The sequence below is a fragment of the Anser cygnoides genome, chromosome 13, assembly GCF_040182565.1.
Source record: "Anser cygnoides isolate HZ-2024a breed goose chromosome 13, Taihu_goose_T2T_genome, whole genome shotgun sequence".
NCBI lineage: Eukaryota > Metazoa > Chordata > Aves > Anseriformes > Anatidae > Anser > Anser cygnoides.
In genome coordinates, this window is record NC_089885.1 from 18,860,503 (window position 1) to 18,885,446 (window position 24,944).

At 39.4% G+C, this 24,944-nt stretch overlaps 1 protein-coding gene and 1 long non-coding RNA gene across 2 annotated transcripts in view; both read right to left on the minus strand.

Annotated features, from left to right (window-relative positions):
- The window catches only part of DACH2 (dachshund family transcription factor 2), a 289,244-nt gene that overhangs the window by 162,371 nt on the left and 101,929 nt on the right, over positions 1 to 24,944 (minus strand).
- On the minus strand, positions 3,597 to 23,652 carry LOC106042980 (uncharacterized). Its single transcript, XR_010834846.1, has 3 exons — positions 13,505 to 23,652; positions 11,960 to 12,085; positions 3,597 to 9,946 (listed from the first exon to the last, which is right to left on the minus strand). It is a non-coding gene; the product is annotated as an uncharacterized lncRNA (long non-coding RNA).

The following is a 24,944-nucleotide window of genomic DNA, read 5'->3' on the forward strand; positions in this document are numbered from 1 at the left end:
GGAGATATTGTGAAATACAGGAGGCCCAGAAGGACGCAACAGAGGCTGCAAAAGAAGAGTGGCAATTACGACAAAGGCCCACCTACCAAAATCAAAAATTTAAACAATGGTTCAACTTTGGCATTGCACCACCTGATGAAAGTATTCCTCAAACTCTTGAACTCCTTCCAAGTGCACTTCTGATCCCTGACTAGGGTGACATTTCTCTTCAGCAAGTTTTTTCTTAAAAGAGGGAAATATCGTTATTGGATACCAGAAACCTTACCGAACCTCAGAAATCTCTCTCACTGTTGTTTGCAGTCACTACAACCCTTCCAAAAAATTCTTGGTCCGTAAGTCTCAATACTACAGAAGCCCCATAGAGAGAGATTTTGTTTACTTGTTGCCATTAAAAAATATTGCAATTACAGCAACTGTAAATTTGTTCTGTCATCTGTTATCATGGTTTACACAACAGCCAACGCTTTGAGATAGTAAGCTCTAACACTGATAACAAAACATCACTCCAACCGCCGCGCACAGAACACAGGCGCGCAGGAACACAGCTGACCAGAGGCTGCAGCTCAGTACTTGCGCCAAAAATCGAAAAACACAGCATGCCTGAGCTGTGCAGAATTTAGGAAAGTGACCTATTTTAAACTTGAACTACACTAGGAGTGAAGATTAAAGTCGTGTAGCTAAAACCAAAGTTATTTCCAACAAAAACCCTGCATAATACATGGCTAAAATTCAATTTTCCACATTAGCCTTTCTACCCAGCATCTATGCTGACTGATCAGTATTCCACAACTATTTGCCTCAAAATACCTCCCCCAAGAAAGCTCCTGCTCTTTCTTTTACCTGGCTCTTGCCAGAAAGAGCACCAGCACCTTCTTGCTACCCCAAAAAACTCTCTCACAGGAGCTGATGGAGAGAGAGACAATTTGGCTCTGCCCCTGCACCAGGACCAGGGACCTGCGCAGAAGGTGATGCAGGTGACAAATTCAAAGAGTTCCTGACCCAAAACAGAGACCTGGAACTTCTGGTCTCATTGCAAGGATCCAACCTGGGCGGTGAGGGTAGTGCGCAGAAAACATTTCAGAAACTGGAAATGCTAGATGAATTTTGAGTACCTAAGGAGCACCACAGTTGTTGAAAAAAAAATATTTTTAGTGTAACTTAGAAAATAAATATGTATTTATCTCATTTCCACATTATACACTTTTCCTTTTGTGTGTTTACAGACAAGATATAAAAAAGCTGTGTTTGAATCTGGAAAGTGGAAGGGCGCACAAGAAATTTCTCTGCTGTGATGAACCATAATTTCATTTCCTGCATTAATTACCGCTACTGACCATCCCTAGCACACAGCAGGGAAGTCTGAGGTGTATCAAATGTTCTGCCTTCCTTCCCTACCCTGCCTTCCACAGTGCTACTGAGCCTTCCTAGCACAATGTGGATAAGAGCATTTTTAATGAATATGTTTAGTTCAGAAACGGATCGAAGTACCATGAAAAACAAAACATTTTTAAAACAGTTTAGCAAAACGTCAATCATAAGTACGTAGATTTTCATCTGTTTTGAGCAGTGTTTCAGGACATGATTCTACAAATTCATGCTGACATTTGTTATTTACCATGGCTTTCCTTGTTTAAATGAAAGCTCTTTATGAAGGGGTAACATCATTTTGTGCTTTATCATTTTAGACAGTTGATCAAGGTAGAGGGAGTAGTTATTTTGCTTAGCTTAATTGCCTCTTTTTAAAAAGGATTTTAAAAAGAAATTTAAGTCAATGGCACTTTTAAGGTCTAAGTATGACTTTCCCACACATTTGAATTCCCTGCAAAAATCTCTTGCTCTCTTCTGTCATCCTCTTCCCATCACGTCGGTTTTGCTTCTTTAAGACGACACGGACACACAGGCTGAGCTAGCGCTACCTGCACTTCTGCTGACATCAGTTCAATTGCTCCCGTCTGCAACTTCAGCAACCAACTGGCCGAAGCCATTTGCTGGGCCCAGGCCTGCATAACCTGTCCTTTCGAAGACCAGCGCCTTAGGCATGTGCTACTTATGCTCCAGTACCTCCAAGTGCCCAGTCTACGTAGCTAATCCGCAGCTGCCACAAACTTGCTGAGGCAGCCACGCCATGGACTTGGCTCTAACTGCCCTAAAAAGTAAGGGTAACTCTAAAAGCCTGGGGTAACAATACAGCAAAGGTAACTTAAAATGCAAATACTTGTTTTCAGCAGTTTAAGGTACCTCTGGAATTTGAAATATTAAACTAAGCATTTACACAGGCTTTCACTTGGACGCTTGCTCATTTTAAGCAGAAGGGAACAAGTGAATTAGTTGCATTAATTATTTTAACTCAGCCAAATCGCATGGCACTTGTATTTGGTAATAGCCATGTTTATCTACGAGTCCCTAAAATATACACATCAACATATATCGCTTTTGTTCAACAATGATTCATTAGAAAAATAATAAATAACATGCTTAAATTTTGGATTTCGTCCCTTCCTCAACTCTCATAGACACGGCAGCCAAAAACCTGAATAAGTCAGGGTGCCTTTGAAGATATTTAATTAAAATCTAATCCCACATTCTTAAAGGCTCACATAAATTAAGCTGTCATTCCGGAGATTTATGCATTCACATTTGCATATTGCACACAATTCATCAATTACTCATGTTTGAAGGCGATGCCTTTCGCGGGCGCGGGGCTGCCAGCAGCGCCCCGCCGGTAGCTGGGAGGAGGCCGCGTCCATATGGCCGGGCCCCCCTCACGCCGCCCCGGGCGCGCCTGCGAGCAGCCAGCTCTCGCAGGGCGCCTTCCTTCCAGCGCAGCGCGCCAGCTCAAGGCGGACGCCTTGGTCAGCCTTCAAGCCAGCAGCTCAGAGGGCCAACGGCCTCCGCAGCACGGAGGGAAGTTTCGCAGAGACGCCAGAAAGTCGCCAGTTCCGCGGGGGAAGCCGAGCCCCTCTCCTGGGTTTCCTCAGAAAGCAGCACGGTCAGAACTCGGACGTTTCCCCAGTATTTTTGACAGCTTTTTAATATACTCTTAGTTAAGCCTGGCTCGCACGCATGTCCTAAACGTTGTGTTTTAAAGGCACCATTACTGCTTCCATCTAAGTAAGAATGTATTTATAACAGCCTTACATCTACCAGCAGCGTCCACCCGGAGCTCAGCTGGCACACCAAAGTGCCCTGCCATGCGCCTGGCACTGCCCGGCCTCTCCGAATTGCACTCCCTCGCCCCTGCAGCTGCTTTCTTATGGCTGCCTATACATCGCAGCCCACGATCAGCTCCCTTCTTCATATATCTGCAGTCACACAAAAACGGGACGATCAGAGCCTTAATAGAATTCTCCTCTGAGAAGCCACAAGAAGACAACCTGCATGCACGTCAACGTCTCAGAAACTATAATAAAACAAACAAACAAACAAACAAACAAACCATTAAACCCACTACTGACTTATATATCCCGCTTCTAAATCAGTTTTATACTTTTTTTCTTTTTTGGGGGGGGGGGGGGGGGGGGGGGGGTGCTTAATCCACGACCATTGAGCATCCAAAACTGCCAACACAAGGTAGCTTATGACCTGGAAAACAATCTCTGAAACATATTCATGCAAGGCTTTGTTTTTAATTAGGTTAATTTTCTTTACGGTTTGTCATAATGGTGGGTGAAGTTTGAATAAAACCTCCATTCTGCACTTATTCTGTTCAGCCACGGTTTTGGATCGCCGTGCTCTCTGTAATCACAGTCTTTGCACCGAGCCCCCCTGCCAGCCACGTGCTGCCAGCTCCCTGCACACCCCACACACCGGCAGCGGCTTCAGGTATGAGCAACAGCAAAACCTAACGCCCCTCCTCTGGCTGTGTTTTTTGTTTGGTTTTTGTTAACTTGCAGATTACAAATGCACCACGGGACAAAACTGACAAGAGAAGGCGGCATTTTGTAAGGCTCTCAACGCAGCTCCGGCAACTGAGCACTGACCTGCAATATATCTGCTAGCCCAGCCTGAGACCTTTTAGAGCAAACACTCATAATTGCAGCAAGTAAAATGCATGAAACCACTCCACTTCATTAACTGCAGCCTCAACCGGGTCTTAAATTCAAATCTCAAAAGGTGAAAGGCTAATGCAATAACCACTTGTTACCCTGTCTTGTTACCAAGACACAGCTCACATCTTACAGTCATGCTATATGTTATTAAAACCGGTCTATTATTTACATTCTTCCGCCAAATGTTTTATACAATTGCTTTAAACAATTTGTTTCCATCTAGCTATTAGCTGCTATATAGCAATTATAGCAATTGCAGAACATATAAATGCGTAACAATAAGTTGTGAATAGTTGATGTAAAATGAGTTAATGGAGCACAGGATAAATACCGCAGCTGATGGTAATGCAGGATCCTTGACGCCTCCCTTTCTGACCACCGAGAAGCGACCCGGCTGTAGCACCGCTCTGAACCCCTGTGCTGAGCAGGTAAAGGCATGGAGGCGACCATGGGGAGTGATGCTGTCCACTCACGAACTTGCCTCCAGTAACACAACACGTCAGCGTACTTCCAGCATCCTTCACAAGCATTAAATTCACTGGTACAATGCAAAGAAAATTTCATCTACCTTATGTTTTGAGCTATTTCTCAAAATGCAAAGAAAGTAACCTCGCCACAACCGACTGGGAAAAGTTCACACTTTTCAACAGCCTTGAGTTAACTTTCTCTCTCCACTCTATTCTCTTTTAACTTGCATTTTAGTGAAGCTGTTGGGTGGGAACGAAAAGTAGTTGTTTCAACATCGGTCATCAACTCCAATTCAAAATTATGAAGATAACATCTCAGCAAAGTAAAAAAAATACATATTTGTATGGTACAATGCAAGAGAAAAGTCTGGAAAAAAAATACGAGATGTTATACACACTACAACAAACGGTTTTAAAGCAACTAGTTGAGCTCCACACACGACCAAGAATCTCCCTCTCGTGCCATACCCGGGGGGCGAGGAGCACCTTCACCACGCGACCTCCTCCCATCCACTCCTCGGGTGCGTTCAGCGCCCCACACCGCGCATCGTCGCCAGCCCACCCATTTCAGTGCGTTATGTCACTGCGCCGTTGATTGACTGACACTTTTTCTTTAGCAGTGTTTTATAAACAGAATATATAATAATGGCGTTTCACGCGGGGCGGGGCATTTATCCGTGCTTGTTACGTGATGGCTTGTCACAACACATGAGCAGCGCAGTCGCTCACACTGTACGCGACGACATCCTCCCCGACCCCTCGAGAAAGCTTCAGTTCCCATGTGATATTCATATACCGCTCCGTGGCTTACATAACAGCTGCACTTGGCGGAAAAACTGAAGAATGCGGAATGGAAAAATATTTTTTTTTTTAACATATTGACATTATAGAATTAGATTTCCCTAGTTTTACAAATAAATATACACGGAAGAAGACAAAATATATTCTAAATTGCATCCGTAAGGTGATCAATATACAGAGGCTACAAATACACTAGAGGCAAAAACAGCATTAAAAGCTACGTGACTTTATGCGTTAATTGAATTAATAATATTGACACTCCTGAAAACCTCCCTATCTTGCTGTTGTTCAGTTTATTGCAAAAAAATCTCATGAACATCTGTCCTGCAGTAGCTACTAACTAATTAGTTTATTTTAATTAAAGTTTGATATAGTTTATAAAGTTGGCATCCCCTGGCTTTTGTGTGTGTGCACATGGTAAGCTGGCTGACAGTTCCATTCATCGTGCACAAACTACCAAAATTCTGTAAATCGTGCACGCAGCTGAACAGGAAAGAGCTGAAAAAGCCTCAAGTCCTCAAGAGTTCTCAAAGGAGGGTAAAGATGAAACCAGGAGGAGCGTCACAGCCCCACCAGCACTGCACCCAGCGTTACAGCCTGCCCCGGAATTTCACTTCCACTGGAAGTACCAGCAGGAAACCCTCAAAATGTTCATGTCTTCCCTTCTTCCTAGCCACAAATAATGACTTTATGGGAATTCACTGTCTTTCCTAACTCTAATGAACATAACCCATGCTTTTGCTTGCCATTCGGAGTTGCTAAATAGCAGGTAGTTTTATCTGATGTTTTAAAAATAGCATCACTCGGACTATCTTAACAATACCTGTTTGTCTTAAATTCTTTTAAGAAGCTGCAGTATGAGCAAATGCCACTGATATTTCTCATTCATCAAATATGTCCATGTGTTGCAGGCCTTTGGGAATTGATTTTTCTTCACATGAAGTTAGGGAGTGTAAAAGAGGGGGGAGAAAGCCATTTACGCAGTCATTAGATTGGAAGGTGACACCAACAAACATCTGGCTTCAAACCAGAAAATAAAAACTGTTCTAAATTAATAGCTTTCCATACTTTAATGCATCTTGCTTTTTACTATATGAACATTAAGCTGAAGTTTTTAAAATTTAAACAATGTTAAACCACACCTACATATTCCTTCTGATAGCTCTAACAGACAGATGGTTCAAGCCATAACTTCTGAGCAGAAGACAGCTCCTCTGGTTCCTAAAGTACCTCATCTTGGAGCTTCTGTCATGAAAATCCTTGCTGTTTTTCACGTTCAGTATTTCTCTCAGGAAAAAAAAAAAAAAATATGCTACTAATGGTCAACCCCTCGGGCATCCTTCAAAGTAACCCTCCAAACTAAGATGTCCAAACTTGTCACTAAATGGAGTTTCTTTCATAGCAACACTGATTATTTGTAGAAAGCACCGTGTTGTTCTACCCGTATAAGCCTAACAAGAAAGGTACATTTGTACATATTTCAGTTTTCTCTACATTCAAACAAATTACATTTTACATTTTAATTTTCGTTTTTCAATTAAAGACTAAAGCCAAAGCCAGCTATAGATTTCCACTGAGAATCTGAGTTGGCTGGCTGCCAGTTCAAGCCATCAGTATTCCTTTCTGCTGAAGAAAAACCCTATGCAGTAATCTTTAGAACAATGTCTACTTTTGTAATGTTTAATGCACGCAACGGATATAACATACAAAGTAATCAGAAGACGCAGTAGAACTTCACACTCACGGCTATCCATTTATTTTACATATTCCTTTAGCTGAGAAAACTAAAGAAATTAATCTTTATCATCCTCCAAGAATTACTGACTATCTGCTCTCTATAATTAAGTGAAACTAAGTGCAACAGGAAGCTACTGCTCAGGTGGGATTTTAGATATCAAATTCCCTTTTTCCCTTAAAGAAAGGTTAAGCTTTCAGGATTGTTCACACATGCATGCTAAAAATGAACTCCCACCATTTCTCTGCATTGTTAGTAGTAGAAACTTAGTAGTAGAAATGGCCAAACACCAAAAAATATTGCTTCTGTCATATGTAGTAGGCTTTATCTTTTACCCAAATTATTCAAGAAAGAGTGAAATCAGTGAACTAGACACTGAAGGCAAGCAGGGCACCAAATGCTTATAAAAGACAATGTCCAAATAAGAATATGCATTTTTCACTGAACCTGACTACACGGATGCCATACAGTTGCAATAGCTCTTTTCTCCTTTCTAATTATTCCACTTTCTGCCCCATGTAAGTCCGATGTCTATGTGCTGCACTAAAAAACGTCAGAGCTTTCTTGGTAAGGGGTATTGTAATCAGGACAAAATAGAGCCTGCAGCGAAAAGCAGGGTTATTAAGAGAAAACTAAAAAAAAGCCCGAGGTAGTTACTATTACAGCATGTGTGTCTGTACATACATACATAAAATATAAGACCAGGTAGCAAAATCATTCTTAAATCTCTGTACCCATGTTTTAAATGAAAGTTCAAAGAGCCATGGAAGTGAGCATTCTGCTCATATATATCATATATGCTCATATCCATATCATATATGTATCATCATATGCTCATATCCATACCCTGAAGACATCTGGAAGCAGAGAACTGTTTGGACTCTACTTCAGCTTCCCTAATTTCCTTGTTTTGCAGACATGCAAAGCTCCTGATATCAGAACACAGGTAGGAGTGGTTTTGTGCGCACGCTTTTGTTTCGGCTGTTTTCTGTTTTGCTGTTTCAGAAGTGAATTTTTAAGAGAAATTCGTGAAGCTGCAGCTGAAGATATTACAGGCATGTGCAGCTCTCATACTTAGCAAATACAGTACCAAGGAATGAACAGAAAAACTACTGGTTTGTATCTGTGGCCTACAGGCCTCAGTTTCTTTGCTTTTCTATTAACAGCTCAGCCTTCTCCGTACTGTGAGAGCACAGAAAACTGTAACTGCCAATTAAGTGAATATTTGCATATTCCTTACCCCATGAAATACCCCTACTCTGCACGTGCAAGGACACAGCCGTAGCATGGTGAGGCCATGTTAAAAATACTAGCATGAACTCACACTCTCTGCTTAACTTCCAGCTTCGGGACTTACTGTATTTAGGGCGATAACCACATGCTAGATTACCATTTAATTATGATGAAAAAGTAAATTTACTCAGAAATCTAAGTTAGTTTGAAATGAAGGAAGTTTACAAATAAGTAAGGCTGCTTTTCTTGCAGCTCACTGATCACATACCTGACACAAACATATTTACTTGAACTTCAGCAATCTTCCTTCCCTTCCCTTCGTGTTTATGCAGACACACACACACACGTGTATGCAGAAGGAAATAATGGCCCCCACCTTTTCAGTGCTTCTTCCAAAAGCACTTAAGTACCTCTTACAATCATTTAAGCGCATCTGAAGTAATACTTTTCCAAATGGGGCACTGCGGTCATTAGGCATGTCAGCGTAACCTGAGTGCTTCCTGCTACCTGAACAACGCTACTTGACACTGGGGCTTTTCGTAACGGCACGGTCTTGTTATTGCCTTCCGTATGTCAGAGCTTCCCCCCTTACCAGACAGTGACAGCACCGAGTCATTAGTTACACTGCAGCACGCTATAGCTAACACCGTGTCTCCAACGTTTTCAGTTTAAGTGCACACCTACATCGTAAAATACGTGGTAAGTGCATCTGCATACTTTTTCTGAAAATGCTGAAGGGCTCACAGGGAACAACAACAACAACAACAGAAGGCCAGGAATGGATCAGATCACAATCAATACTTGCTGATTTGACTACAGCTTCCGTGTTAGGCTTAGTTTGTCCTGTAGCATCTGAAAATGCATTAGCATAGAGTATTTGATTTTTCTCTCCTTCAGATTCATTTTTATCTCCCATTTTAGATATTAAATTTTTCAATCATCTTCCTTTGATGTCTGCTTAGTTTAATTTAAAAGCAATACAAACATGTCTGATTTACAAGATTTTTATTACCACAGTATCTTATCACCTCATTACAGCAATTTGTAAAGGCTTTTGTCCAAGTGGATACCAGAGCAGATTATATTTTCACCTTCACATTCTTTTTTTTTTTTTTCTTCTTCTTTCTTTCTTTCACAATATGTTTGTGAGCTGTAGTACCTTGTCTTCGGTTACTGTGGGAAGGTTTTGGCAAAGATGCAAGTTTTGCAACACTATAAAAACCGTCAGGCTTGGGCTCAGACTCTCCTTGGCTGTTGACCAAAAATGTTTTTATCTCCAGCTCTCACGAACTTCCTTTGGAGCACATTGAGCAGCATTGTTCACGAGGATTACAGCTGTTTTGGTTGGTTATGAATGAAGAAGGGCCCTGCCTGGGCCCTAAGACCTCAGATGGTTTGCACTGAACTGGGTTGAGAAGCAAACTGGGAACCGCATGTACATGAACACACATGTATGCCCATAATCAACTGGTGATATTTGTTTTTTCCTTCAAATTCTGGTGGCTGATCAAATCTGCCATAAAGGACATATAAAAGTGGACGTCTGCTGCAAATCTGATGGCTGATGTAAGCAGTACCTGGTTCACTAGCCGAAAAATCTCTCATCACTGTCAGGCAAGGAGGTCCAGTTATTCCACACTCAAGCATGATGCAGATGAACTCTGAAATATGTGGAGAAGAAGCCTAGCCAAACTACTGGTGATTACTGCCACCCTATGTTTTTAATGCTATCCAGGAATCAGCAGGTCTTTAACTTAGATTCTTTATTCTAAAGCAAAACAGACGACTTACCTAGCATTAAAACAACATGAATTTATCACAGCAAATGCATGGCCACAGACTAAAAGAAAGGTTCTCCATATTCCTTCTCAGGGATGAAATAATGAACAAAAATTTTCTTGTTGTAAACTTGCTAAGGACCCAGGACATTATTTGTATCTAAAAACCCACCAAAACCACCAAGAACTGAAAAATGCAGGGCATGATGATGCTACAGGGTTGCAATTTTGTGCAGGATGACCAATGACCACTTAAAGGTTGCTGAGCCTCACTAGCTACTGTGCAAGGCCCCAGGGCATTCAGAGGCCTCTAGAAATGCCAAAAGTCACAGGCTTCCTTGACCCCCAGGATCCTGGCAAAAAAAGAGTATCAAAAACATGACCCAAAAAATTCATTGCTCAGAAGGATTCCTGTTGAATCTACCCATAAATACTTTTATATTAAATTTATAAAAATAAAAATGAGAAATGTGGCATTGGTATAAGGTCAACAAGTTAACACCTTAAGGAAACTTCTGGTGACAATGCACACATACCACCAGATTTGTTTTCATACAATTTGCATTCTTCAGAGTAGTTTCAGGTCAACGGAACCTCAACTTCTTTCCGGCTCTTCTGATGAATGGAGCTGTTTGAATAAAGCCAGTTTATCCAGACTCTGGTTAATTTTCTATTACTTTTTTCATCCAAATTAATAACATTCTTCTGAGAAATGAAGTAGGGATTTTTTTTTAATAGGTGGGGGAAAAACTATTTTCCAGTGTGAAAGAAACCAATGGTAAAAACATAGTATGTCAAGACAAATCTTGATCCTCCTCCCCCGCTTCATGGCATGATCTCCAAGAAAAATCATATAATACTTCTATGAATTTGTAATTTCATCCCAAAAAGCAAAGAATAAGATAAACATTTTCTGTTTGTTTTTCACTTTCACAGTAACACCATCCTTACTTGCTTCTAGATGGTCACATTTTGCTGACATTTACAAACATTTCATGTTGATCTTACATGGGTCACATCAATCATCTATACAGTTTCAATGACACTTTGTTAAATAAACTGTCATGAAAGATTTATAGAGAATTTGATAAAAGTAAAGAAGATGTAGTTTAGCTTTTAAAGATGCATTACCCCTTTTCTGAGGTGTAATATCAGGTCTAAAATACCATTAAGCTTTTCTGGCAGGAGATGAAGTGAGAAAATAAAATGTACTCTTTCATCAGCACTCACTTATTTGCATCTCTTGTGCTTCCACAAAATACTATGAGAACAGATCACCTGCAGCTTTCCTGGAGGAACAGGGAACCTCGGTCCCATTTTGGCTGTTATGTCGGTCTGTGCCAATGCAGAAGCTACTGATGTTAACTCATTATCTGAGCAAAGATGACCTCCAGATTACGAAAAAGAAAATTGTACTTCAGTCCAATGCCTGTTTGAAGGTAAACTGATAGTCTCAGGATAGAAATATGGACAATGGCAAAGTCATATAACTACATTTGGTACATTTTAATTCATTTACCATGACATAGTCAAGTACACACACAGCTGCCTCCATGTTTATGATAGTACCCTGTTGAGATTGTTTGAATGCTGTGCATAACCCCCAGCACTCTACAAACAAAAGTATTCATGTCACTATTTCCTATTATCTTTTTTAGGAAACCCGGTTTTAAAGACTTAAACAGTTTTTGAGTTTTCATTGGAGAAATAAAAATAACTCCTTTCTAATTAGTTACTGAGCATAAAAAGCAATGCAGGACTGTGCCACTGGCTTTGCAGAGATACCAAGAAATAGTTCTGCAATGCCCTTGTCTTCATCTCTGTCATGAGATGCCTGCAATTCCTGCACTGCACCGTAACACAGTTTGTGCATGCCAGGCACTTCATTTTACCCACCTTGGCCCACTGGAAGCTGCCATAAAGGGGAATTATTCAGCTCCTTATTTCAGTACCCTCTATTACTGACAGAGCAATGCTGGCTGAGTCGCTGAAGCTGATGGGAAGCAGTTCCTGCTCCACTTCCTTAGGAACGAAAAAAACAGATTCTCATCTGAGCTACACAGTGAAGGATGTGGCAACCAGCCACAAGGAGAGCACGGCAAAGAACTTCATAAAAAATAAACAACAATGAATTTTAGATCAGCTACTAATCACAATCAAGTTCATTGTTCAAGTGGCAAAAACAGCACGGGGAGGTATTGTACACCTATAGCAAAAGTTGTTCTGGCCCAGAAAACTACAGCTACTGGGGAAGGATTTCAGTTCATTGTACAGCGCTGCACCCAAACACAACTTCGCTTTCACTTGCTATCACACACCATCAAGTCAGGTTTTGATGACCTTACAGCTCAACATTATTACATCTATCACCAACACCAAGCTTTGTTCACAGGCTGTCGGTGCAGTCAAGTAACTCGCTTTCATTAAACACCCTTCTTAGGTAAATCAACTGACGTCAAAACAAAACAGCCCACTAAACGGCGCCTATAGCATGACTGCTAAGATGCAGGTACATTTTCAGACTTTAACGTCTGGTATCGATTTGGTATCTGGGAGTGGCCAACAGTGGTTTCACAGTTGGGGTGGGCCTTGATCACATGTAGCTCACTCAGAAGAATCCAAGTCTGTACACATCAAAAAACTCAGTTCACCAATTTCCACCGTTGACTGATCTAGTTACAAAATAAATGATTTATTACATCTTTCAGTTATCTGCAAAGCCAGCTATGTCTGCTACTCTGCAGCAGTTTGGCTTGCTACAAAACACAAGCAAGGAAGTGAACATCGAAAGGTTTTCTCCATTTTACCGTTCAGTCCTGAAAAACTTGAAGTGATGAATCAACACTCCCAGTGAAAAACTGCACGATAAAAACTCATCTCCCAAAGACCACTCATTTTTGTAACAGAGGACAGTAAGATACATATTAAAAAAAAAAAAAAAACCCTAACTGTAATTAGAGTCAGGTGCCTAATGACCAGGGCCACCACACCTCTGTCAGATTTTTTGCCTCCTCCCTTTGCAAGAGCTTGTGTCACCTCCCTGTAGTTAGCCTACCTCAAAAGTCTCACACAAAAGGTCAAAGAATAGTGGACAGATCTACCATTTAGGCAAATAATTCAAGAAAAACAAGTATTATGTAGGCAATGAAAGATTCTACACAAGAAATAGCATTACAAAATCATGTTTGATTCAGTACAAATTATCTATGACCAGAGGAAAGCAGATGGAGGTGCAATGCTAGAAGGCACTCAATAACAAGCCCTAGCAAATCAATCTCTCACCAGCCTGTGAGAATCATTTCCATAAATATAACGCAGTTACTTGGAAGGTTTTCTTCTATACTGCTTTTCTCCTCCCTACAGTTTTGGTATAATTAGCATCCATATAAAATACTTCTGCATCCAGCTGGACTAGACGTAAACCATAAAATCATCAGTTACCATTATGACTTTACTGTCGGTGTTCCTGGGACCTTTCCCATGGATGTCTTTAACATCTGCCTCACAGTAAGAAGACAAAATTGTATTCTTCTGCTAGCATCACAAGGCTGACCTCACTGTGACCAAACATCCTCTGCTGCTGTGTGTCCTCAGCCCGTTACGCCCTCCACCAGACCCCCCGTCACCCCCTGAAGCTGGGTGATGGACCCGACTCGCAGGCCGCGTGTCAGCTTCTTGCATCACCGGCACGGTCCTCAGACGAACACTCTGATTTTCTCTCTGCAGTCGTTATGGGGACCAGCACCTTGATGTTTGGCTTTATTAATTACTTTTTAAAAAAGAAACAAGCAGAAGATGCTCCATGTGTGTTCAGAGCTTTATACAGAGAACGAGCTGTGAGGTGCCTGCTTACATCAATCACAGCTCACACCTCTGACGGGTACAAACCACCCAAACCAACTCTCTTTGTAAGGGGAACACTAGCGATCTGACTGCCCCATCATTTACTGAACTGATTTTACTCACAGTAACAGCTTATTCAGGGTGAATTTGAATCAGTGATTTAAAAAAAAAAATCCTAACCTGCAGCAATAATCACAGTAATAAGTCGCATCTCAACAACATTAATTTGTAGATATTACAGCTACTACATTATCAGTGGTGTTTCTAGGTATTGTGAACTCAAAAAAATGGCTAGGAGTTTAAAGGCAGCAATTTACTCAGTTATTCAACACATCTGTCAAATATATTACCGAGTGGTAAATGAATAAATATTGGATTTCAATTGTTATGACTAGAAATAAATGGCTAGCCATTTTCCAAGCAGCAGCATTGAGCTACAGATTTTCAGTGTAGGCTTATTTAAAGAAAAAACAGAGTGATTAAAGTAATTCCTGTATTCTGAAAAAAAATCAGCTTGTGTTTGATAGATTAGATTGTTACAACAGAATTGCCTCCCTTTCACCACATCATGTGCTCTTCAGAAAACGAACAAAAAAAGAAAGTAAATAAAGAAAAAAGACCAGCTCTGTGAAACCATTCCTACTGGGTATCCCAAAGAGATCCTACCTGAATTATTCCAAACACCTGGCATCCAAAGACACATTCCATTTTGAAATGATCATTCCAAATGTTTACAAATATTGTGAAAATAAATGTTTAGATTGGGTATCTAACACAGTAAGCAATCGTTCGGATTAAATTCTATCCTGCGTAAGAATTTAATAATTTTTCTGTGAAAATTAGTTAAGCCAAACTTGTGCCTATTGAAGATTAATTAGAAAAATATTAGCTATCAAAGAAGAACTGATGGTTAAGAATATGAAAAGATAAGAAGAGAGCCCAGTGCTTTTGATTGTCCTGCCACCTTCCCGTAAGTATTTTCTCATAGAAAAGCACTGAAATACATAGGCAGATAAAGAGAAATGAGTGTCTCCTGCGTTGACAATGAGTTCATACTCTCTTGCTGGTGTTTCACTCAGATTTGCAACAGTTAAAAAAATCATCACAGGCTCTGAAAGAGGGAAAGCACTCCAATCACTCAAATTTTAAAGAAGCGCAACAAAGACACAATACAAACGCAGGATCACCCTCAACTTCACCAGATGGAACTAAAACTTCTGTCTCCATTTTAGCAGACACCGTGGATACGCTTTAAACCATCCTCAAGTGAAGCGACTCTATTGGGAAGTACTGCTGCAAAGCGGCAGACAGTATGAGCTCAAAAAAGCAGCTGCCGCCTCCTCCTCATGATGGTAACGAAGATGATGAACAGTACGGGTACTCAGCTGGCTCTGGAGTCCTAGCTGCAAGCGGAGGGCAGCAGGGCGAGTCGAGGCTCTGCCTCTGAAACGAACTTCCCAGCCCGATGTGCGAGAGCTCTCCCGCACCCCCAGCGCGTGCACAGAAGGTGGCTGCGGTCACCCCTTCCGCAGGCAAACTGCAGCCAGCGGGGAATTCCGGCAACAGCGCGCATCTTTCAGCCCCAAAACATCATTTCGGTTTAGATCCAGAAGTTAAATACTCTGCTGATGCGTTACTGCTATGCCCTTATGGTCAAGATGATCAGAGTGGTCTCTTAATTTGACATTTTAGGTTTTCCCAGTCTTTATCAACGTGTGTTACAGACTGTTGAGGGAACTACATAACAGGATTAACTAATGGCAATAACCCTCTTTTGTCAGAGAGGATTACTGTCATTCAGCACTAGGGGAAACTGAAAACCAGGAGTTCCTTTTGTGGTATTCATTTAATATTCTACTCTGTAATCTGTTTGCAACAGTATTAGTGCAAAATGTCATGGGAAGATGTAAACACTCACCAGATTCCTTTTTGTACCTACAAACAAACCGAATGAAAAACAAAAAACAGTTTGTTTCCTGTCGCTCAAACTGTTCCAAGATCCTGATGCTCTATGTTATTTAACGTTTCAGCTGACTTTGGGGACATTGTAGACTGCTCTGATGAGGCATGTTCTGGTGTCAGCCAACAGTTTATCCCTGGCACGCTTGTCAATCAAAATAAAACTAACAGACGGCTTTCTTTGTTTCAAATGAGTTTCCCCTGGTCATTAAAATTCACTTTTTATTACAGAAACTACCATTTGGAGAGAGCAAATTGAAATGTTTACGGTTCCTACTGAATCACCTTCTACTGAAGTTGACCATTGCAAAAAGAATTTGGAGAATATCAGAAACATTTCACTGCCTGCCTGCTACCTATTACTGGTCTCACTATAACCTGTGGCCTACAGAATGGGCATTTCATACAAAAGCCCGTAACCGACATTTTAACAAAACGGCATGATTTGCTTTTAGTGTTTTCAGCAGCAACATATAAAACTCTAGACAATTAAAATTCTCATAGGGCTGAGCAGCAGGAGTTGAGATTTATCTCTTCAGAATGCATAAAATACATGTTACTCCTCAAGTGTGTGCTTTTTAGAAAGTACTGGTTTTCTTTTTCTAGATATTGAGGAATTAATGTTCTCTTAGATTTGGAAGCTTTTGGCGAAAGCACACAACTCTATGGAAAATTAGATCTAGAATATGTATTCTGGGCAAAATTAAAAAAGCGTGCAAGTTTCCAGCACACACCAACTTCATTTCTGGGATATGTATCAAGAAGCTATCCAAATACATCCTGACAAAACATCACGATTTCCAACAAGCCTTTGTGAAACAGACTGCAACATGATGATTTGTAATGATGTACAAATCATGTAAAGGAAGCCACTATTTTATCTGAAGTTCCCACATGAGTAAAAGTAGAAGCTGCTGCACATACCAGATTTCCTTTTCCTTTTTAATAAAAGTATATTAAAAAACAACAACAACAACAAGAACCCCTAACAAACAAGGTTTCCAAATCATTATCTTTCTTCTCTACAGGGAAATTGTGCATATAGCCTCTAATTATGCCAATTATGAACACGTGGGATTTTAGTTATAATAAACACACTTTCCTTCCACTGACAGTGATTCAAATCCCATCCTACAGATTGATTTGCAGCCCTTAAAATCAGACCCTTTCTTTTGTTAACAAGCACCATCCCTTTGTAACTGCCATTGGAATAAGATGGCAAAATAAAAAAGAGTATCTCCTCTTTTTACATTTTCTACAGACTATACGTTAAACACAGGATGTAATTAGTGTAAAAAAAATGAAATAGTCTAAGATACTGTCCTGGGCAGGGCAGCACAATATAAGCTAAAAATATTAACTATAATTGGAAGGAAAATAAGACAGGAAATAAATGTCCACAACTTACCCCAAATTCTGCGCATGCATTCTAATCCTTAGGTCACAACTTAATCCTGCAGTAACTGGTAGCAATTGCCCATGAGAAGCAAAAGCCCAGACGTTTTACCCAGGAGCTATAATTTAAGTAGCTTTCCTTTTCCAAAGCCAACACGCTTTTATCACATCTCTGCGAACAGTAATTTTTTGGATACGAACCCAGCATGCTATCCTGTCTTAACCACTATTGCCACTACTCTCTCCTTCATACTGCAGATTCATATTCATTTATGTCCTAATAATAATATTTATGAAATGTAACACTTGGCATATACAGAAAAATGTAACTTGGCTGCTAGAATTCATAATTTTAGAATGCAAATAATTGGAATTAATTACTGTTAGGCAGCCGCACGCAACATTCCTGACACACCAGTAGGAAAGCACACCTGATGTCTCCCCAGGTTTTACGACTGACGTGCGTCTGGATCAAACTCATGGGGATAAATTCCTCCTCATCCCAGTTGCTTTCATGAAAACTGACCTAGCAAAGAAAGAGTCCCTTAAACTTCAATCTATAGCCAGTCCTCCCTAGAGATAAGAACTTGTCATATTAAGGCAAGAATAAATTGTCTTTTTATGTTATTAAAAATCTCTATTAAGTGGAGTGACTCCTCTTGAGTATTTTGCAACACAATTAGTCCAGAGAAATTTTTTAAAAGGGTCTTAAAGGATGCATTGTTTTATCAATGTGATTGAGCTGTATTCTCTGAATAGAACTTCCAGAAAGAACAAACACCGCAGTTTTTCCTGAGATTCTCTTTAACACAAAAAGCCTGAACTTGCCTTGTACTGGATGGTGAAGCCTGAAGTGTCAGGAGGAAGGCAGTGTGTGTGTGTGCATCTCTTTTCTCAACCCTCTCATTGGTAAAAGCAAATTCAAGAACAGTTTGAGAAATCATGAGAACCCTACATCCTTAGGGCAAGAGGAATGAATCCCCATTCCGACAACCAGAGTTAGAAGGGGCATAAGGAGATAAACTGTGATGAAAGAGTATCATATCCTCTTCGTTACAGAGAGTAAAGGAACGGAAAATAATGAAATAATAACATTAATACTATAGTTTCAACCTGCTGTGTTCCCAGTTTTTCTCTTGCTTTTGATTTTGAAAAGAACTGATAAATACTCTCCAAATACAATTTTCAAAGCAGTTTTGCATCTATCCGTATTAGTTTAATCTAGACCATGTTCTTCTCACTGGTTTATGATAATGGTACCTAAGACACAACCAGAAATCTTCCTAACATGAAGACACATGACATCTACTGCTCCACCTTTGTCCTGTATGGACTGTTATTCTGTTATATAAGGAAATCGGATTAGTTTGACATAATTTGCTCTTGACAAATCCACATTGTCTGTTATTTTCTGAGCACTCGCAGTTTATTTATTAGTCACAGTATTTTTCTAGTTGATCTGAAGTCAACTGGTCTACAATTTCCAAGCAATTCCACCTCTTTCCTCCTTTCCAGTCTTCTGATACCTCACTCATCCCCCCATGACTTTTCAAAGTTAGCTATTAATCACACAGACATCTCATCCACCATTATTTACCTACATTAAAACCAAGGTCCTCAGAACCAGCTGATTTCAAAACATCTAATCTAAGTAAGTTCCCTGTCCACCTGTTGCAACCTTTCCCTTTGCATGCATTGCAGGGCATCAACCCTTTCTTTGCTCTTCCCAAGGTGGATGTGTAGACCAATTTCCTGCTACTCTGGAAAGCATCTGCCAATTGCATCTCATTTTTTTCTTTGGCCTTTCTGACACTGTCCCCACATGCTTATTCTGTAATGTTTAGATTAACCCAACTGCCTTCACTGCTCCCCCTAGTCGGAAAGGTGCTTCTCATGATCATCATGGCAAGATTGCTAATTCAGCAAACCTGACCTCTTCCTACAGCTGCTACCTTTCATCTGTGATTGAATTGTTTGTATTTATGCCCTCTTTGTATTTATTTATTTATTTTAAACTAAAACAACTGAAAGATTTCTTGAAAATTGTGCCATTCCACTACTGTGGAGTTCTTACTTCCCAACCTGAATACATCAGTATGTTTTCTTTTAAAGCACTACTTTCTTTATATATTATTGGTTTTGCTTCTTGTCAGATGGCTTGACACTATCATTTCATAGCCTCTCTCACTCCACTTACATTAAACTTGGACATTCTTAAATAGTTTTTCTTTCTTGATGAGACCCAAGTTTAGAACTTCTCCTTAAAGCTTTCTCTATCCAACACACAAAAAAGCTTCAGGCATTCCAGACCATACTGGTTGTATGTCTGGATTGGGAAAAATTCCTATTAGCACAAAGTCCTGTGCTTTCCGTGAGTCTACATGGTGACACAAAGCTCCACACACATGGCTCCCTCCTGCCTCAGTGGCCTTCACGAGCTGGCTGCCATCATCTCCAGTGCTGTCTCCCTGTACAGGCTGCACCCCTGAGCAAGTGCATGCCATGATTCGAAAGGCAACATCTCTCCTTTTTAGTTGCTTTTGCTTCCTGAACAAGCAATATCCTTCACAGTAATAATCTAGCTGTGTGAATTATCTGATTAACTCTCTTTAATAACAGGTATAAATCATGATCATATATCGAGATTTTTTTTCTTATTTACTTCCCTGTTTCTTGGATTAGAATACACCTTTAGGGTGATCTGGAAGCAATCCACCAGCCTGTTTCTTATACCAGCTTTAAACACGTGAACAATCACTTCATACCTCTGGTTTTGTAAATGCTTGACTAGTTGTAGCTATCTGTATTAACCTCCAAGTTTTTCCTATCCCCCTCTAATTCCAATTTAAAATCTTTGTGACCATATTAGCAAGTTAGTATGTACACATGCACATCAAGTTTTTCAAGAGGTGTGTTCTAGTGAACACATTTAGTCACCTCTCATATTATCACTTGCACTTGTTAAGAAGAAATCGGATGAGGAAGAAAACAGCAGAACAAACAAGTAGTTCCTAAATCAGACTGTCAGGAGAGTTCCACTAACTGAGGTGGGCTGGTCCAATTACCCTGTTTCTTGCACTAGTAACAAGCTGGGCAAAGTCTAACTCTACCTGGAAATGTAGCAAAATCCAGTGGATTCAGAGGTATGACAACCTTATCTACATTGTGCTAAAAATCTCTAGATGCTATGATATAATCGAAAATGTAAAAGCAGTACTCCCTTTTCCTACCTTGCTTCTCAAAGACTCAACCTTCTTATTTTCTTATACACAAATCTCTCATCCACCTTTTTCATTTTCATTCAGTACTTCTACTGCAGATTATTATCTGGCTGTTCGTAGTCTCAGCTCTACATTTCCAGAGAAACAAATCTGGAAGTTTTATACAGCTCTCTTTCACAGCCCAAAATGACATAATATAATATTGATCCAGGAACACTGCTGCTGTCACGCAGCTGACACTGTGATAAAGTAGTAAAAGTCATCAAGGGTATACCAAAAATTGTGTGGCAGCATGTCTGCAATGCAGCTGCGAAAGAACTGATGCAGCAGTAGATATATATGGAGTAAGAGTCTTTGTCAGAAAACACCAAAAAAGTTCTGCTGATTCCAATGCACAGTAATGTCAGTATCAATGACGACATTTAAAAAAACTCCTTCTTACCCCGTTTTGCTCAGTTACTACCATACTACATAATTCTACTTGTTTTAAATGGAATTACGAGTTTGTGTCGTGTTTCATTACAGCCACTGACACGAGGAGCATCTCTTAACTAATGATTTACATTTTCAGGCCATGCTAAACTTACACTTGGCTAAAATAGAAACATAAGTTTTATTTAAATAACAAACAGATGAGAGACAAAATGACATGTTGAAAGATTTTTCTCTGATGTCACATATATTTTCCTAAAAATTGAGTTAATACTGCATCTTCTCCAAAAATCTCAGGATATATCTACGAATTCTTTTAAAAAACAGGGACACTTATAATAGCTAATATTTTCTTATCCATAGAGCTTAGTCTTTGACTTGGAACACAAGTTATTTCACTTATGAAGTAATAATGTTATACTACACAATGCTACTATTATAACAAGATCAAGCAATAAATATTTGTATATTCCAGAAATTTACCCTGGGCAGGCTTGGTTGCTATATCTCTTATCAAAATTATATGAATGCAAAATGTAAGACCTCATTGAACCAACTTGAGTACTTGCTCAAGTACTCTCTGAAGACAAGCACAGCTTCGTATTTCCGCTGCAGCCATTATCAACGAAAAGCACTGCCAAAGGTGCACACCTTGATTCAATTCTTGCTCCTAGAGGAGACTGCATCATGCTCTGGCTACAGTTACTCCATCAGTCCACACGGTAGAGGTCTGAGCAGTCCAGTAGCTCTATGACCCTCAAGGGTGACACTGGCTGCAGAAGACAGAAGTTCTGTGGATTTTGTTTACATTTCTAAAAACCCTACGTAATTACACATACACGCAGTTAATGCTTAAAGAACACCACTGAGACAACACCAGCACCCCAAAATTCTGCAAGTCCAGAATGCAGGTTGCTTTATGCAACTGGAGTCCTGCTGTCATGTCACAGCCCGTCATCACCACCCCAAAGCAGCACAGTCCCAGTGAAGTACACAGAATGTACTACAAAGTGAATGTCTGAGCACGTAAAGGATCATTTCATAACTCCTTCACTGAAAAACACACATAGCTATACAGTCTTCAAAGTAAAATGTGCCAGTAAGCATAAGATAGATGGGGCAAGGAGCTAAAAGGAAGAAGTCTGGCAAGATAAGATGCAACAGATGTTGGATAAAGTTTCAGATTCAAATATTAAAAAAAATTATTACAGAGAACATGAAAAAATGCTCATTTGGTAGTATAATTCATACCAACATTTTGAAGTAAAATCAGGAGACGTTAAAAAAAAGTCAGAACTGTTTTTGTACGTTCTCTGATGCTGCCTCAGCTCAAGCTCTGTCCCTTCACTCACCCCCATGGCATCAACAGGATAGCAGGGGTGGGATGGAGTGAGCGAGAAGGCTTGTGAAATTTTTATTACAGCTCTGTTGTAAACCACCAGAAGACAAAATAGACAGTTCCAACTAGGAACAGCTGTTATTTTCCAATTAAAAATCACAAGACCAAAATATTAATTTTTCAAGCAAGTGTTCAGTTTGAGGAGCCACAACTACATTTCCTAGCAATACATTATTTCATTTTTTATTTTTTTTAAGATAGGCTGCTGAGATGTGTCTGGCAGAAATAAATTAATGTAGCAAAACACTTTATTGTCTGCTGCTGATATGCAAACAACTCCATTCCATATTGTGAAATATTGTCTCAATATGTAATGAACTGTAAAGGATTTTCCTTTGGAGGGGGAAAACGATTTGTTGACACTTTTCCAAATGTTTTACGTAGTAAAGTATTAGCTCTGTTAGACTTTGAGAAAGATTATCTTTTGCTATCATAGAAGCAAGTTAATAAAGTGACAATAACAAACTGATGTATCTGTCAAAGTTTATAGATAAGGATGTCAAGCTATAGGTTATCAGCCTACAGTACTGACACTGTTCATATATCATAGCCCCCCAACACACACACTGTCAGCATTGTTTATTTTCAGTCAGGAGTTAAATAATGACCATGTACTAAAAATGCCTTTGGGAACTGCTTTGTCTTACATACTGTTCACCTGTTTACTTCAGAGTAAGTTTTGAGTTGCTTTTGTTTAATTTTCTGTTTGAACAGCTGGTATTTATCAACTTCAAATGGACTTCAGGTCAATACACAGCAAAAAATTTTGCTGCAATTTCTACACTTGTTACACACACACAGCTTGTAAAATGCTAATGAGAACACCTTCAGCACAGCATCCAGATTCAGAGGAACACAAAAGATACTAACAATATTGAAAGTACATCAATACCGAAAAGGGAAAAGAACATATAAAATAAAAGAGGTCTGATGTTTATTGTAAAGGATCCAGCAATAGAAATTATAAACATTTTGTACTGTGCTCAGCAAACAACAGCATTTATTACCTGCCTTCTTACTCTTTGTATTTTCATTACAGTATTCAAACCTGGTTATTCACAAAAAGGTGGATGTTATGGGGTGGTGACTGGGATTTTTGTTTGTTGTTTTGGAGCAAAGGCAGAGAAAGAACTGGAGCAAGTTCTTCTGAAGTAAAAAGTAAGGCTGCAAGGAAGACACAGCCATTAAAAAAAAAACACACTTGTTTCATCTTGAAATTGCCATTTTTTTTCTCACATACATAATAATAAAATTAAAAGACTCCTATGAAAACTATTTCATTAGAAGTTCTATGACAAGAAACAAGTTACACTAAACACTGGAAAAATACATCAAAATGTGAACAGGTAAGTTCACAATGCCTAGATGTAACCAGGAACAACATAATGGGTTTCCATCTATTTATTCTTTTTTCTCTATATACCAGGCAAGGTGACAAAGATAACATTCTACCAGAAATCTCGTTCTGGAACTGACAGCTCTAATTGTCATATTTGACTAAGTAAAAAAAGAATGGGAAAGATCATGAATTCTTAATTCAAACAAGTTCCTGTTACTTTTTTTGGAATTGTTGTCTGAGTAAGAATCTCAGGATATAGGATGAAATTTAACATAGTAGTTCAAGAATCTTTTTTCTAATCAGTGGATTTTTTCCTACTGCAGTGTTTTAAAAAATTGACTGAAATAAAAAGGGTATATTTGGAATCTCCATTTAATAATGAAAGGGGAGGGGAAGGAATTATAACAACAACAACAACAAAAAACAAGTTTTCCTCCCTCAACACTAAATTGAGCTTTTTAAGTATGAAATTTAGCAGAACTTTAGCATGAGGGTTTTCGTGCCTTATACTCCCCTGCAAAAGGACAAATAATATGAACATGAAATAAATGATAAAAATTAATTTGACACCACCTAGTACTACATGGCCTTCAACCAAGAAGACCACACATCCCAATTCTCCTGAAATTGACTTTGTAAGTAGGGCCGTATCAGTTAGAAAAGCAAGTAATCTGAAAGACTTGAAGATTTTTTTAAGAAGCATTAGTTTCTCATGAAGAACACAGATACACTGAACCATGAGGCACCTAAATATACATGATCATAAATAAAAGCTTTTTTTTTTGTAGTCACTGAAATTACAAGCCAATGAAACATCATTTATTCTACGATATTCAGTTTAACTTAGATACCAATATGCAAAAAACGAGTTGATTTATGTAAGCAATATTTTTCAATCTAAGTATTACACAAAGGACTCTGAAAAGCCAGCTAAACAGCCCAGATTTGTGTCTCAGCTTCCAATCCAACTTGAAGTGAAAAAAAATTACACAGTTTCTTTAAAAGGTTTTGATCAAAACCACCCTATTTCAACAACGATTTACATAGCTTTTACAAAAGATACTTCAACCATTTAATTCGTACACTGACTGCAAAAATCTCTGCAATGTTTGTGAAATTCAGTTAGTACGACCAAATGGAGTAGGAAGCTAACAGACCTCCTGAGCTTCACGTTGGAAACTTTTTCACAGGAGCCTAAGTCTATTGTATAAGAGAAGCCAAGGGGTGCCGAAGGAGTTGGTTGCTATGGTGGCATCTCATAAATCATCAATTATTGTCTGTTATTATGGAGGT